This window comes from Myodes glareolus, chromosome 5 (genome assembly GCF_982192425.1).
Source record: "Myodes glareolus chromosome 5, mMyoGla1.1, whole genome shotgun sequence".
NCBI classification, from domain to species: domain Eukaryota; kingdom Metazoa; phylum Chordata; class Mammalia; order Rodentia; family Cricetidae; genus Myodes; species Myodes glareolus.
This window is the reverse complement of record NC_142030.1, coordinates 105,569,967-105,584,720: the sequence shown is the minus strand read 5'-3', so window position 1 is coordinate 105,584,720 and position 14,754 is coordinate 105,569,967. Positions and strand designations below refer to the sequence as shown.

Here is a 14,754-nt window from a genome sequence, read left to right as displayed (position 1 = left end):
GACAACTAAACCTTCCCCGCACATCTGTACTTTTGTAACCTCTGCCTAGAAGCCCTCCCTGCAACCCTGTCCCCATCACACACTGATGGCCAAGATATCAGCGAGAGCCACAGTAAAACAGCCTTCACAGGGGCAGGTCACTGTAAGCGTGGTGTTTAGGACCCTGAAAGCCCTTGTTGAATTTCTCTGGGGAAGGGAGGTCTTGGTCTTGGCCAGCCATGTGAAACCGCAGGGCGGCCACACACTAGCTACTGACTCGGCACATGGCAACCCCTTTGAAACTCCTCTTGGTCACAAAAACAGATGGAGAAAACATGTACTTAGGCCACCTCAGCAAATTGTTCCCTGGCCTCTAGGGACTTGCATGCCCTGGGAAGAGGGGAATGGGGCACCACCTTAGAGGAGGCTGCAAGAAGTCTGTCCCTAGCTGCTGTTGGAACATTTGGAGGTTTAAGAAAAAGTCGGCCCTTCCCCACTCTCTGGGGAGAGCCATTCCCCTCTCTTCTCTCTATCCCCCACGCCTTTTCTTTTTCCATGAAGTTCTTTCTGGCCAGCGCAGAACTCTTTCAAAGAGAAACATGCATGTACGCACACCACACACACACACACACACACACACACACACACACACACACACACACAGCATGTGCGGCAGCATCCACTTCAGGACACTGCAACCATGGCCAGCCTACCTGGAGTTGCAAGATGGGCACCAGGCCATGTGGCCCCCTGGGAGAGCCGAGGGCAGCTCCCTCCGGCGCAGGCCACCAGCTCACTCTCTGCCTCTCCATCAGCCAGTGACGTGACGCAGAGGGGAACTAATGTTCACCAGCTGGCTTGGTGCTTTAACCCTCTCAGCTTCCAGCGAGTTTGGCAGCCAACCAGGCTGTAAGCGCGCGGTCTCCCTAACAGGGGCCCCCAGTGAACGGCTCGCTGCAAATGGAACACAGCAGCTGAAGGCTCCGATGAACTGGCAGTGGACATTCTGGGGCATGTGATGGGGACAGGAACTGACCCAAATCCACACTCTGTCTGCTGCCTGATTCTAAGGGAGTCAAGGAAAGCTCAGAACCAACGAAAACAAATGCAGAAGACTGAAAGGGTCCAGCCTAGGTCTTTCCTTGCCCGCCCCTCTGGCAAAGCAGTCAACTGTCCCTAGATTCAGTCTCAACTGCCCTCAAGCTACACAGACAGCTATATGCCCCACTTCCCAGCCTCCTGAACTCTGCCCTGGTTGGGCTTTTTGTTCTTGTTGTCAAGTTGACACAAGCTAGAGTTATCCGAGAAGAGGGAGCCACAATTAAGACAATTCCTCCCTAGGACTGGCCCAAAGGCAAACCAGTGAGGCATTTTCTTGGCTAATGGTTGGTGTGGGAGGGCCCAGATCACACTGGGTAGGTGGTTCTGGGGTGTTTAAGAAAGCAAACTGAGCAAGCGCTAAGAGCAAGCCAGTCGGCAGCATTTCTCCAAGGTCTCCAGGGACTTTGGTTCAGTGCTGGAGTGTGACCGGAGCTGTAAGCTAGACAAAGCCTTTCCTCCCCAAGTTGCTTTAGGTCATGGCATTTTATTACAACAATAGAAATCCTAACTAAGACAAGCACCTTTTCTCCCTCAAGACCCAGCTCAAGCCTCCCTATTCCTCAAGACTTCCCTGACTCTTCCTCCAGGGGTGAGAAGCAGCTGGAAAGAACCCCTCTAGAGCACTACCACAGGGAAGCCCTGTCCCCATGCTCTCCAGTCTTTCCCAGCTGACAGGATCACTGAGGGCTGGAGGTGGGGAAGAACCTTCCCCCAACAGTAATGAATACAGTCGCAATGACGGACTGATGCAAATACCTCAGACGGCTTAGCACTGAGAACAAAGGTCATGGCACGGGGTTCTCTGGGCCTGCCACTGGGGTTCAGCCGCTGACACACAAAAAAAAAGATAAAGGGAGACGAGGGGCAGAGTGTGAAATAACTGTCCCTTGCACCCCAAAATTCTCAAGGAGAAAGCACTCCCTGAAGGTCACACAACTCTAGAAGCAAATTTCCAATTCGGGGGGCTGTTTGGTGCCTCCAAATACAGGTGGGGTGGGGAAGGGGAGGGGAGAACAATGCAACGTTAGAGACAGGTGTAGAGCGCATGCCTATAATCCTAGCATTCAGAGACTCACCCTTCCAGGGCAGCCTAATCTCCATACTGAGTTCCAAGCAGGTCAAGGAAATATAAAAACTCCTATCTCAAACAACAAGATGGGGCCGGTGATCACTCAGTTGGCAAAGCATGAAACCTGGATTACATCTTGATAGTCACATCAAAATACAAAGCCCATATAGCAGGGGATGCCTGCAACCCCAGGGCACACAAGTGCACATGTGTGCACATGTACACACACACAGTTGGCAGGATGGCTCAGTGGATAAGAGCACTTGCCACGAAGTCTAATGACCTGAGGGACCTACAGGATGGAAGAAGAGAACCAACCCCTGAAAAATAGTTCCCTGACCTCCACAAGCATGCCATGGCATGCGCATGCCCATCCGCCCCTTAATTAATTAATTAATTCGCACAAGTGATAAGCACCCTGGAGCCCTAAACTCCATGCCTCAAGCGCCTTAGGCCTTCCTCAGGACACCTCTCTCAGCAGTAAGCAAACTGCTTGTGTCCCAGCACACTAGGGAAGGAAAATGGCAGAGGGCAGGGGCCACGACCACTTTCCAGAGCAGGTTGCCATAGAAATAGGGTGCCAATGAGACCCTAAGGAAGAAGGCATTCCCTGGAGGGATCAGGCAGTAGTTCAGATCCTTACTAAAGCACTTAGTAGCCGGGTGGCCTTGGCAGCATGCTAACCAGAAGCTTCCATAAACATCCAAACGCCTTCTGAACTAAGCACAGTTGGCTAATTGGATCTGGCCTGGAAGGAGTCAGGGATTGGAAGGAGGCAGAGCATCCATGGGGAGACAGAGACCGCAGAGGGTCCTTTCAGCTCATGTCTGCTGGGCTGAACAAGCTTGTGACCAGAGCTGTTAGGGACAGAGGCTGGGCCCTGGCAGCCCTCACAAGCAGGCTGGGCCACCTGTCCTCAGCAGACCAATGAAATGAACCAACAGTAATGGTGAAAAGCAGAGAAAAGAGAGTGTTGTTCACTGTGGCCACACTGGGAAGAGGAACACGGAGGGCCAGTGATACCTCTTGAGTCCATTGTGGGGTCCTGAGATGAGGTTTGACTTTAAATAGAGAGCCAGAGGTGTGCATAGCCAAGAATACAATCCGACTCCAAGTGTGGTTCGCGCCCATCACTGACTTCGTCTCAGCTTTAGCACCTCTTGCAAAGGGGGTTGCACAACCAGTCAGAACTATGAAATCCTTTCCTGGGAGACCAGGTCTTCCTCTGGCTGCCACTTGGCCTTTTCCTTCTCCCACTCTGAAACTCTGAGGAAAATTCCAGTTGTTTGGGGTCCATCACTAGAACAGTCTGGTAGCCTAGCCAAAGGGGGTACAGGTCTCTCTTTCTCTGGAATATCTTCATTCCTTCTAGGACTGTTAGAAGCTCAGGGCTGGATGTCAGATGGCTTTGAGAAGGAAGAAGGGAGTCTCTGGTCCTGCAGTCAGAGACCCAGCTTTCTCCCGCTTTTCTGTGCCGTCAGCCTCGTACTGTTAGGACGTCAGTGTTGTAGGATATTTGTATACCATGTGAAGATTTGTTGCTGTGATCACTGTAATGAAAAGCTGGGGGGCCAACAGCTAGGAAGGAGAGAATAGGTAGAATTTCCAGGGAGAGAGAGGAAAAGGAGGAGGAAGCTAGGCATATGAATTTCATCAGCAGACTTGGATCAAGTCAGATGTGCCGTACTGAGGAGAGGTAACCCAGTCACATGGCAAACACAGATTTAAAATATGGGTTAATTAATTATAAGAGCTAGTTAGGAAAAAGCCTAAGCTAAATGTCAAGCTTTCATAATTAATAATAAATTTCCATGTTGTTATTTGGGGGCTGCAGTCTCAAATATAGTCCGACAAGAAAGCTTACAACATGGAGCCTGATCTGACTCACAACTGTAGCAAGTCTCCTCCTTTGGACCCAGCAAGCACAGTGGTCAATTGCACTGCACTGATGAACTCTTGGCTGAACCCTGCCATCTCCAGACTGCTCACCAGCCCCTCAGGAAGGTAGGCATGGCTCTCTTTCTTGGACGAAGCACCAAACTCCTCAAAGTATCCACTGTTCCAAAGCCAGATTTGGGTCTGTCACTGTCAGGGGCGGAGTCCCCAGCTCTGTGATGGCTAATCTTGGTTGTCAGCTGAGGACATCGAAAGTTAAGTAAAACCCATGCAGCTGGGCATACCTGTGAGGGTTTGTTTCTTGGTCAGATCGTTTGAGATGGGAGACCCACCCTAAATCCAGATCATCTGAGGAAGGAAGACCCACCCTAAATCTGGGCTACGTCTTCTGGTGGCAGCCCACAGAAAAGGACGTGGAAGAAGAAAGTTTTGCTTTTGGCCAGCCTGCCCTCACTCTCGCTGCCAGGTTCATCCTTTCTGTCCCAGAGACATTCCGTCCCTGGTGTTAGAAACTCCTTCAGAATTCCAAAGGAGGCTGAAGAGCAGCGGCTCTGCAGGACTTCCCTGGTCCTCCAGCACTGACTGGGGGCTGAGACATTGAATGAACAATGAATGGATCCTTGGCCTTTCCCTCAGGAGACAGTCAAGGTTGGACTACTGCCTGCAAGCCACTCTGACAAATCCATACATACCTAACACATACCCATTTAGTTTACCAGTCTGTCCCTTTAGAGAACCTTGACTAATACAGACACACACATAGCCAAGCTCACAGGGTACATCACAACCCAAAGGATAGAGGCTGGGGTTCTTTAGAGTTCTCTAGAGTTTCCTCACCATTTCTCAGTAAGTGGCGGGCACTGGCGTTTGGGCAGTCCTGAAGGGTGGAGGCGCATGAGACTAGCAGAGAGTACAGGATGGTGGGGGAGGGGGGAAGAGGGGGAGGCAGAAGAACACAGGATTCGGGAGGAGACTCCCAGCAAACCCTTGTAACATGATTAATAAAAACCCAGAGACAGAAATTGGGGTTCAACTTGAAGTTCAGAGAAGCAAAACAGTCACTGACTCTTACCTCTACCTCAGTCTGAAATGGCGATCCTGCCTCCAGGAATCTCAGAATGAGACTGTGTCTGAGAGCTGTCTCCTCCCGTTTTGTAATTACCTCTAGCGCTGGGATTAAAGGTGTGCACCACTACCACCCTGTTTCTATGGCAAACTAGTGTGGCTGCTGGGATTAAAGGTGTGTGTCACCACTGACTGGTCTGTAAGGCTGACCAGCGAGGCTGTTTACTCTCTGATCTTCAGGGCAGGCTCTATCTATTAAAATACAAATGAAATATCACTACATTTCCCCCTTCTAGCCCTTGTCTCTCATTCACTTCCTACACCAGGCATCCAGACCCTCAGAAGACAATCGACAGGAGGTAAGACTATAATGGACCTCGGGCTGGCTGCAGTGCAGGACTCTTCAGAGTGTTATAGACAGTGACTGATGAGTGACCGGCAGTTCACTCCGTTAGAAGAACGGAAATGAGGCACTTAGGGTTCAGTCACAGGCCCATCCAGGCCAAGGGAAAAGGGGTGTTAGACAGGCAAGAGGGCTTGGGGTGTCCAGATGAGCAGGCGTGTATCAAAGTCTGTGACAGGGTGTCCAAAGACAGAAAAGGCCCAGGACAGAACCCTGGACATGATCTCTTGGGACTCTCAGAGGAGGGAGAGTGGGCTGAAGACCACGGGGTAGGGGTACCATTCTGGGCCAGGAATGGCTGATGAAAACGTTAGGATGGCAAGCCACTCCACTGTCTCTCAGTGAGTCATCTGGGTGAGGACGGGCACATCCTAAAGGTACAAGGTGTGTGAGGGGTGACAAGGGGCCCACACAGCGATCTGAGAGGTGAGAGTGGGAAGAGCAGAGCAGAAGGCCCCAGGGAGGAAGGGGAAGATCCAGAGAGCCTCTAGGACAGTGGTCCTCAACCTTCCTAAGGCTGCAACCTTTTAATAAAGTTCCTCGTGTCGAGGTAACCCCTCCAACCACAAAGTTATTTGTTGCTACTTCATATAACTATAATTTCGCTATTGTTATGAACTGTCACGTAAATATTTATGTTTTCTTATTGTCTTTGGCCCATAGGTTGAGAACCATTGCTCTAGAGGAACCACTGGAAGGCACTGTGAAGACCCCAAGGTGCTACTAGGGAGACCCAGGATTGGGAGACTGACAGCCTCCAAATGTGTGCACAGACTCCAGTCTATCCTTAAAATCAAGTTTGGCCATTTGTCCTGGAAAAACCCACCAAAACAGCCAAATAAATAGTAAAAAGTCGAAAAAGGAAATTTATCCAATGGGACTCTACATTAGGGGGAGGGGTAAAGCCTGCACCCCAAAAAAGCCAAGTTCATTAATATGAAGGGCTTATCTGGATAGCTCTCCCTGGACAGAGAAACAAAAGACACTTGGGGAAAGCCGTACAGAGGTAGCAAGAGGGCCCTTTGAGGGACCGAGGAGAAAGGCTTGGTGGTTAAAGGCCTGGTGAGCAAGCATGAAGACCTGAGATCAATCTCCAGAGCCCAATGTCAACCTCTTGCTTTCACATGCACGGCTGCACACATGCACCCTCATGCACCTGTGACACACACAGCAACAAAGACACCCTGTTGGAGGGACAACAGGCTTGAAGATACAGGCTGGTGACGCACGGGCCCAAAGAACCTAGATCTGGTGCCATGGTAGCTGGGAGCCCCTGCAGAAAGCCAAGCTAGAGGTGGGGCAACATGATCCATGCATGGGTGGAGAGGAAGCAGACGCAGAATGGTGGGGACTGCAGCGCCGCCGACAGCAGCGTTTTCAGCATGCAGGTCACGGGTCGCCGAAGACCACAGGAAACACAGATATGGGCATTACCATTCAAAACAGCAGCAAAATTACAGTTAGGAAGTAGCAAGAGAAATAACATTATGGTTGGGGGTCACAACAACCTGAGGAACTGTATTAAAGGGTCGCAGCTCGGGCTCTGGAGGGCACCTCGGGCTCTGAAGGGCAGTAAGTCGGGTTATTCTGCAGCCGCCCCCAGCTCTGGGACAGGAGGGATGGACGGATGGCAGGTGATTTGCAGCTCCCACTAAGAGGGCTGCTGTGGCTCCATAAAAGGCGGAATGCTTTCATTTCCGGACTTTTCGGTGTCCGTTTATGAGTAAACATTTCTCGATAAAGACTTACCATCTGCAGAGACCCCTTCATACCCCAAAGGTAAGGGTTGAAACGGCTTGGAAATCACCGTTACTTATCTTTACAACGGCCACATCGCGTGGTCATCTCCCCGTGTATATTTTCTGTGACTGGTTATAAATCAGACTTGTCCCCAGGGCTGGGGTATCTGGGGTCTCTTTTCATTCTAAAAGGCCCAGCTAGGAAAGAAATGAGTTAGGAAAATGTCTCTTCCAGCAAAGGTGCTTGCTCCGTATGTCTGAGGACCTGAGTTCAAATCTCAAGCACTCACTTCATGGTCACCTACAGAATCCATAAGTTTCAATCAAACTATAACACAAAATTATTTTTAAAGAAAAGACCTCATAACGCTTTAAGTAAGTAACAATTTTGTATCAGTTCACGCTAATAGCTATCCTGGGGTTCTTATGGCCCAACAAGTTAAGGGCTGGACATGCTTGGCTCAAATGTTGATTCTGAAATGGGTGGAGGGGGCAGGAGGCAGGGGAACATACACTGCCAGGGTCACAGACTTCCCAATCCCGGGCCCGCCTCCCCAGAACACAACAGCATCTTCTCACCTCCAAGCAGGGTTTGCCGGGGCATGTTCTCAGGAAACCAGTCAGGGACAGCTGCCTAGGACAAGACGTCACCGCCTGAGAGGGACAGAGGACCAGCTGGTCCCAGCTGGGAGATGTATCTGAGAAAGGCCACTGGACAGTCTCAGAAATGAGCTTCCATCAGGGCCAGGAAAAAAGAGTCTTTTCAATGGGGCTGGAAAACCAGCTTCTTTGGTAGCATTACTTATTGGCACTTCAGCCTCAGACACCCTGCAACACACACAGACCCCAGGACCTTTGTCCACCCTGTCCCTCGAATTACACATCACGGCCTCTTGTGCATCATGTGTGAACTGCTACTCATGGCAAAGACTCAGCTTCGTTCACGCTCTCAAACATGAACCAGTGCCATGCGCGGCCCTCTGCGGACACCAGCACACAGCAACAACTGCTGGCTGAGTGTACCTGCCATGTGTCGGGAAGGTGGCAGGTCCCCAAGGCAGTCCCTCAGGGAGCCCGCCTAAGCCACACTCCATAAACCCCACTCTCCTCATGCTGCTGGCAAAACTCCCGATACATTAATTAATGTAAGGAATGATGGGAGAGTTGATTCTGGCCTACAGTCCGAGGGTAGAGCCCACGATGGCAGGGAAGGTACAGAAGGAGCATGAGGTGGCTGATCACTTTGCAGCCACAGTCAGGAAGTGGAGAGCAATGCATGCTGGGGCCCAGGAACTCCATCGAGCACACAGAAAGGGAATATCCACATTAAGGTGGGTCTTCCCCGTCAGCTAACTCAGTACAGACAACGCTTCCACAAACAGGTCCAGACATTGTCCCCTAGATGACCCATCAAATCGATGATTAAGACAGTGTCCCCACAGCCCGCACACTGGTCTGAGGGTGTGAGGCCTCCTCTAGGAGAGACCGAACAAAGAGGGCAGCGGGGTGGGGCCGGCAGGTGACCGCATCCCCCAAACCTTCTTGCTGTTCTCCAAGGCCACACTGCCGTGAATAGTGCTCACATCTTCAAGATAAAGGAAAGCCTTGCCTTTCTTTGGGGCTACTGTGAGTTCCTGGGGACAGAGTCCAGTGGCCCTGTTTCCTGAATTCCTCTTCTCCACTTGCCCCACAGGTATAGGAGCCAAAGACGACTTTTTCCACTTGTCCCTCAGTGTCGATTCAAAGACCACCCAGGGGCTGGAGAGGTGGAGTGGTCAGTAAAGTGCTTGTCTCACAAGCATGAGGACCCAAGTTCTACACTCAGTAACCACGTAAAGACCAGGCATAGGCAGCACATGCCTGTAATCCCAGCCCTTGCAGGAAGACTCCAGGGGCTGGATGGTCAGCTAGTCTTACTGAGTTACTGAGCGTCAAACTCGGTAAGAAAACATGCCCACAAAAGTAACATGAAAATCAGGAGAGGAAGACAACTCACGTCAACCTCGGGCTTCCACACGCACGTGCACCCCCTCTGCATAAATTCCCATACAAACCTGTTAATGCACAGATATACTAACATATGTGTACACGCAAACATGCACACACATACCTAACACACAAACACACACATCCCCACAGATGCAAACATACATCACACACAAATAAACACAGACACATACAAACATGTACACCTACCACATGCACAGAATGAAATAAATGGAAGAATACATAAGTAAATAATAAGGCCATTATATATTAAATAAATAAACAAAGACTATTGAGAGCCATACACCAAACTCAGTTCAGAGCTTGTCCTCTAGGGCTGTGAGGGTTCACTGACTACTGTCAAGTCTCTGAGCTCTCAAGAAGCAGGCCTGTTGGACCACTCTTCCAGCTGGGGATACCCAGGCCAGGCACTGCCCTTCCCATTAAGATCCCACCCACCCCCATATGGGATTCATCACCATGCCCTGGGAGTCACCTCCAAGGGAAAACCTCTTGGGTAGAAGCAGGGTCACCCCCATTACCACATCCAGGCCATACCCTGCAATCACATGCAAACCACCTGGGGCACTCACGCACCCATTTAGATGCCAGGCTCGACTTCATTATCCTCCAAATGCTCCCCAGATCAGAGGCAGTGGGACCTGGCCACAGCAGAAAGTAAATTATCCGACCCCTCCCCGCCAGTGATAAATGGTTCTATTAGCTTTCCAGATTGTTAAAGCCCGATAGAACAGAACGCAGGGCGCGGGCCCATCCATTCTCCTTCTGGCGCACACTGAGTTGTAAATAGGTTATTCTGTGTGTAAATAACACATTAAAACACAGCATTAGCTGTGTCTTTTGATAGGGCGGAAATTGTTCCGAATAAATAATTCCGGACAGGAATGTAAAAGAAGCAGGATTTAATAGAGCATGCCTGGTGCAGCCGTGTTAAACATGACTAAAATGATAAACCTCAGAATATACGAATAGTAAGCTGTACGCTGACACCGGCATAATGAGGCTGTATTTTCACCAAGCTTGAGAAATGCTGAGATTAGTCCTGACAGAACCAAACATCAGAAAACTGTTCACCACATAAACACTGACAATTTGGGAAGGTGAGGTCTGGCCCTGGGCTGAAGGACAGCTCTGTCCAACCCAACTTCCTTTCCCAGTACTAATTAATGATATGACCAGGTGGCCACTGGCATGCCCAGTCTCTGGACCTCAGTTTCCAAATCTGTACAATGAGCAGCTTGGCCTGTTCGGTCGTGGGAGCCTTCTCTCATTCTGTAACTACAAATGGCCTCAAAGCTGCACGGCTCTGCATCCACTTAGCATCCGCAATAAGACACACGAATGGAGCACTGGCAGGTGCGAGGAGTCAGCCATGCTTCAGTAGATAATCCCACCCCTGCTGAAGCCTGAAGGCATCATGGAGAGCAGCTGAAGCTTGGTGCTGTGAGAGGCCAGGAGAGACCCCTGATAAACGTGCAGTTGATGAGGCCCAGGATGGAAGGGGTCATGGAGAGAAGTGGAGGCTTGCTTGGCACTGTATAGCAGGTTTAGAGTTCCCAAAGAGAGCCCGAGAGATCTCCCAGTATCTGGGAGATGCCAGCACTATGGGATGACCACCTAAGACAACAGCAGCCGTGGGTGGAGCCAGCCCGAGCCTCTGAGACACTCTGTGTGCTATGGCTGGTAGAGTCAGAGAGTGGCGCTACTCCAGGCCTTTGTGCCCAGAGGATCATGGGTCCCAGAACTCTGACACCGAGCGTCACACTGTTGGACTCTGAGGCTTTGCTTTGATTTTACAGTGACCTGCCTTGGTTCTTCCCTCTCGGAGTTAGAAATAAGTATGTAACTTATTTCTTATTTTACAGACACTCATAGTTGAGAGACTTTAAGTATTTAAAAAGATATTTGTTTTTTTTTTTTAAAGAACAGTTGGGATTTTGAAATATCAACATTTTAGAAAATTGTGGGAGACTTAGGTTTTAGTCTTTATAGCGTGTTTAGATTGTGATATTAGTGATGAGATCTTGAGGATAAGCAAAAAAGGAAAGGTTGTGGCTAAATAAGTGTGTCAAACTGATAAGGAGTCAAGCATGCTGGTTGGGTTGTCGCTTTGGCACCCCTAGACAGATCTGGGAAGAGGGCATCTTAGTGGAGAGAATGCCTCTGTAAGACTGTACTGTGAAATAGTGGGTACGACCTTTCTTGATTAATGAGAGATACGTGTGGGCTCAGCTCACTGCGTACGTTGACACTCGAAACAGACGGCCCTGGATGGTACAGGAAGGCAGGCTGAGAGAGCCACGGGGAAGAAGACAGTGAACAGCACTATCCCTGACTTCTGCTGCAGTGTCTGCCTGCAGGTTCCTGCCCTGACTTCTATCAGAGATGGAGTCTGACCTGTGGGTTGTAAGATGAAGTAAACCCCTTCCTCCCCAAGTTGTCTTTAGTTATGGTGTTTACTACAACACGTAGTAGGACAGACAAATGTACTGTGACTCAAACAGCAAACAGCTGAGTATTCAGACTGAAGTCTGGAAGTAGCAAGTGTCTTGGCTTTCTCTACATCTCAGAATTTCATCATAGCAATAGAAACCCTAAGACAAAAGGAAAAGGAAAGAGAGGGAGAGAAGACGAAGAAAGAAAGAAAGAAAGAAAGAAAGAAAGAAAGAAAGAAAGGAGGGAGGAAGGGAGAAAGGGAGGGAGGGAGAAAGGGAGAAGGAAGGAAGGAAGGAAGGAAGGAAGGAAGGAAGGAAGGAAGGAAGGAAGGAAGGAAGGAAGAAATTCAGTATAGTTAAGGCCTGGGGAACAAAGAGGCAGAAGCCTCTGAAACTATAATACAAGCAGAACTCTTCCTTAAGTTGCTATGATTGGTATTTTGCCATGTCTCTCTAATTAACTAATTAAGCTTATAGACAGGTGTGAATAGGATACATTATACCATACCATCTGTGGGACAGAGTTATGTCTGTTCGAGACCCAGCCTAACTGACCCCAAACCAGTTTGTTCCAACCAACAGTCCTTGCTTTGGATAGGGAGAAACCTACATCACCCCTCTTGATACCAAGCACCCCAATACTCCAGAATGTTCAGAACCTGTTCAATATACCTCTGGGGGCCCCCACTCCTTTCCGCTTCCCTGGCAAGCTAGGCTGCTGGGGACAATGGCATTGCACTCCCTGGACAGAGGCTGATAGGAACAAGCTGTTCCGCGCAGCTGGGCCATAAAACCAGCTTCCATGCAGTTTCAACAGCAATCCTGAGCATCACTTAAGTAAGAATAATTGCCCACTTAGTCACACCTGAGCGCATCCTGGCCTGTGTGTGGCCCCACAGAGAAAGACAGGTGAGCAGAGAGAGCTGCATGCTTGGCAACTTCCCTGCTGTGCACAAGGCCTGGGGGCTGAGGGACACAGGACACCACGGGACAGGGCAGCACCAACGGACTCTTACAGCCTGGGGTTCAGGCTAGCAGCTGTCCCCTATAGCCCACCTGGCACACAGCGGGAAAGATGGTGTCACTCGATGGACAATTGTTGGTGAAATGGCTGTTGTGCTGGGGCGGGGGTGGACAGTAGCGACAAAAACACAGTAATGACAGTGTTAGCCTATGCAGGCATCCAAGAGGGCAAGGGACATCAGGGACCTTGAGCATGGATCAGTTGAAGGGTGTCGCACAGGGTGGACTGGGAGCACTGGGCAAATGCAGAGAAATCCCGGAGCCTGGTAGGCTGGGAGTAGAGCTCAGTTGGTAGGGCACTTGCCTAGTTTGGATCAAGCTCTGGTTCCATCCCTAGTACCATAAAAACAAGGCATAAAGCAGGTACATGCCTGTAATTCCAGTGCTAGGGAAGTGGGGGCAGGAAGATCAGAGCCACCCGCAGCTACAGAGCTAAGGTCGAGCCAGCCTGAACCATATAAGTAGACAGACAGACAGATAATAGATAGATGGATGGATAGATAGATAGACAGACAGACAGACAGACAGACCATCTGATAGACATGAGAGGGCTGATCTCCTGGTATCCTCAGCATTCCACTCCAGAAGAGAAGCCTCACACACACACTCCAAGCCAATCTGTCGAAGATGCTTTCCAGAAAGCCAACCAGGCAAGTAAACAGGATAAAGGGGTAGGCGGCACGGGAAGGTGACAGAGTCTTCAGGAACATCAGAGCCTAGAGCCAGTCAGGGCCTAACCCAGATAAACCGGCCTGGCCACAGGAAGGTAGCCTTCTTCTCTCAGGGCTCACGCAGTCCAGGCTGGCCTCAAACTGGTATGATCTTGAACTTCTCACTGTCCCGACTACATCTGGAACACAGACATGGGCTACCATCCCAGGTGTGTGCAGTGCTGGGACTGGAACCCGACTTCCTGCATGCTAGGCAAGCACTCTACCAGATCGGTTATACCCCCAGCCGCTCTCTCCTCAGGGAAACTGCACCGAGAGACTGGAAAGGTCTATTGGAAGCAACCATGAAGTTCAGACCCTGAATCCACTTCTTCACGGTGGTGCTCTTAGCTTGGGCCACCTTGGGACTGGCTGCACCACTCAGTATACAGCGAGGAAGACTGAGTCAGAGGCAGGGGGCCTGCTTACAGGGCCTGTCTATGCTGCCTGGAGAATAAAGATGCCAGAGAGCTAGGCTTCCTACAGGAGCTGCTGGGCCTCGGTGGGTCCTGCAGGCAAGGGTGACCAATGGAAGGAACACTTTTAGGTCAGACCGAGTCAGCAGACTCAGCCAGGAACTCTGAGAAGAACAGTAATAGCAAACACAGAACAGACATCCCTCGGGTCTCACGTGAACTAACTGCCCCTCTGTTAAGACTGTCCCATGTCTAACTCAGACATCATCCAACAGCAGTGCAGAGCAGCTACCACTGTTACACCTATTTCACAGATGAGAAAACTGAGGTCAAGAGACCACAGCATACTAGCTTTACTGTATGGGCACTGCTGTCAGTACCCTGCACTGCCATGAAGCACATGGGACAGGTATGAACCATTAGCAGCTCCTCTGGGAGAGGCCACTGACTCACACAGAAAAGGACTCCCCCTTTCCCCCCCGGGAAGTCAGGCTATAAGAGTCTCAGATACTAAGAGTGTCTCAGGGCTGGGGTGCGGTTTAGTGGTATTAAGCAAGCCTAAAATAAGAAGTCCTGGGTTCCACACTCAATGGGAGGGAGAAGGGAGGGGAAGAGAACGGGAAGAAGGGAGACAGGAAAGGGGCGAGAGGGTGGGAGGGAGAAAGGAAGAGAGGGGGAAAGGAAGGGAGAGGGGAAGGGGGGGAGAATAACCCGAGGGGCACAGACAGGGAGGGAAATGAAAATGAGTGTATCAGAGTTCCCCAGAAGCTTTGTTTAAACTGGGCCTGCCGTGCTGACCCCACAGACTCTCCGTTTTGTAGGCCTAGGGTGGGACCCACAAGAATGAACATTTCCAAGACCTTGGAAACAGCTCAGTGTAGACTGAGAACTTCGCATGCAAGAGCCTAGCA

At 50.4% G+C, this 14,754-nt stretch overlaps 1 protein-coding gene across 3 annotated transcripts in view; it reads right to left on the bottom strand.

Moving 5' to 3' along the window:
* Nucleotides 1–14,754, bottom strand: part of Gli2 (GLI family zinc finger 2) — a 225,402-nt gene that overhangs the window by 152,423 nt on the left and 58,225 nt on the right. Inside the window, exon 1 of one of the 3 annotated variants that reach the window (XM_085688365.2) lies at nt 693–790. The exons of the other annotated variants lie outside the window; for them this stretch is intronic. The gene's annotated coding sequence lies outside the window, so the exon portion shown is untranslated. Of the gene's footprint in view, nt 1–692; nt 791–14,754 lie in introns of those variants that run through there. 3 annotated transcript variants of the gene reach the window in all.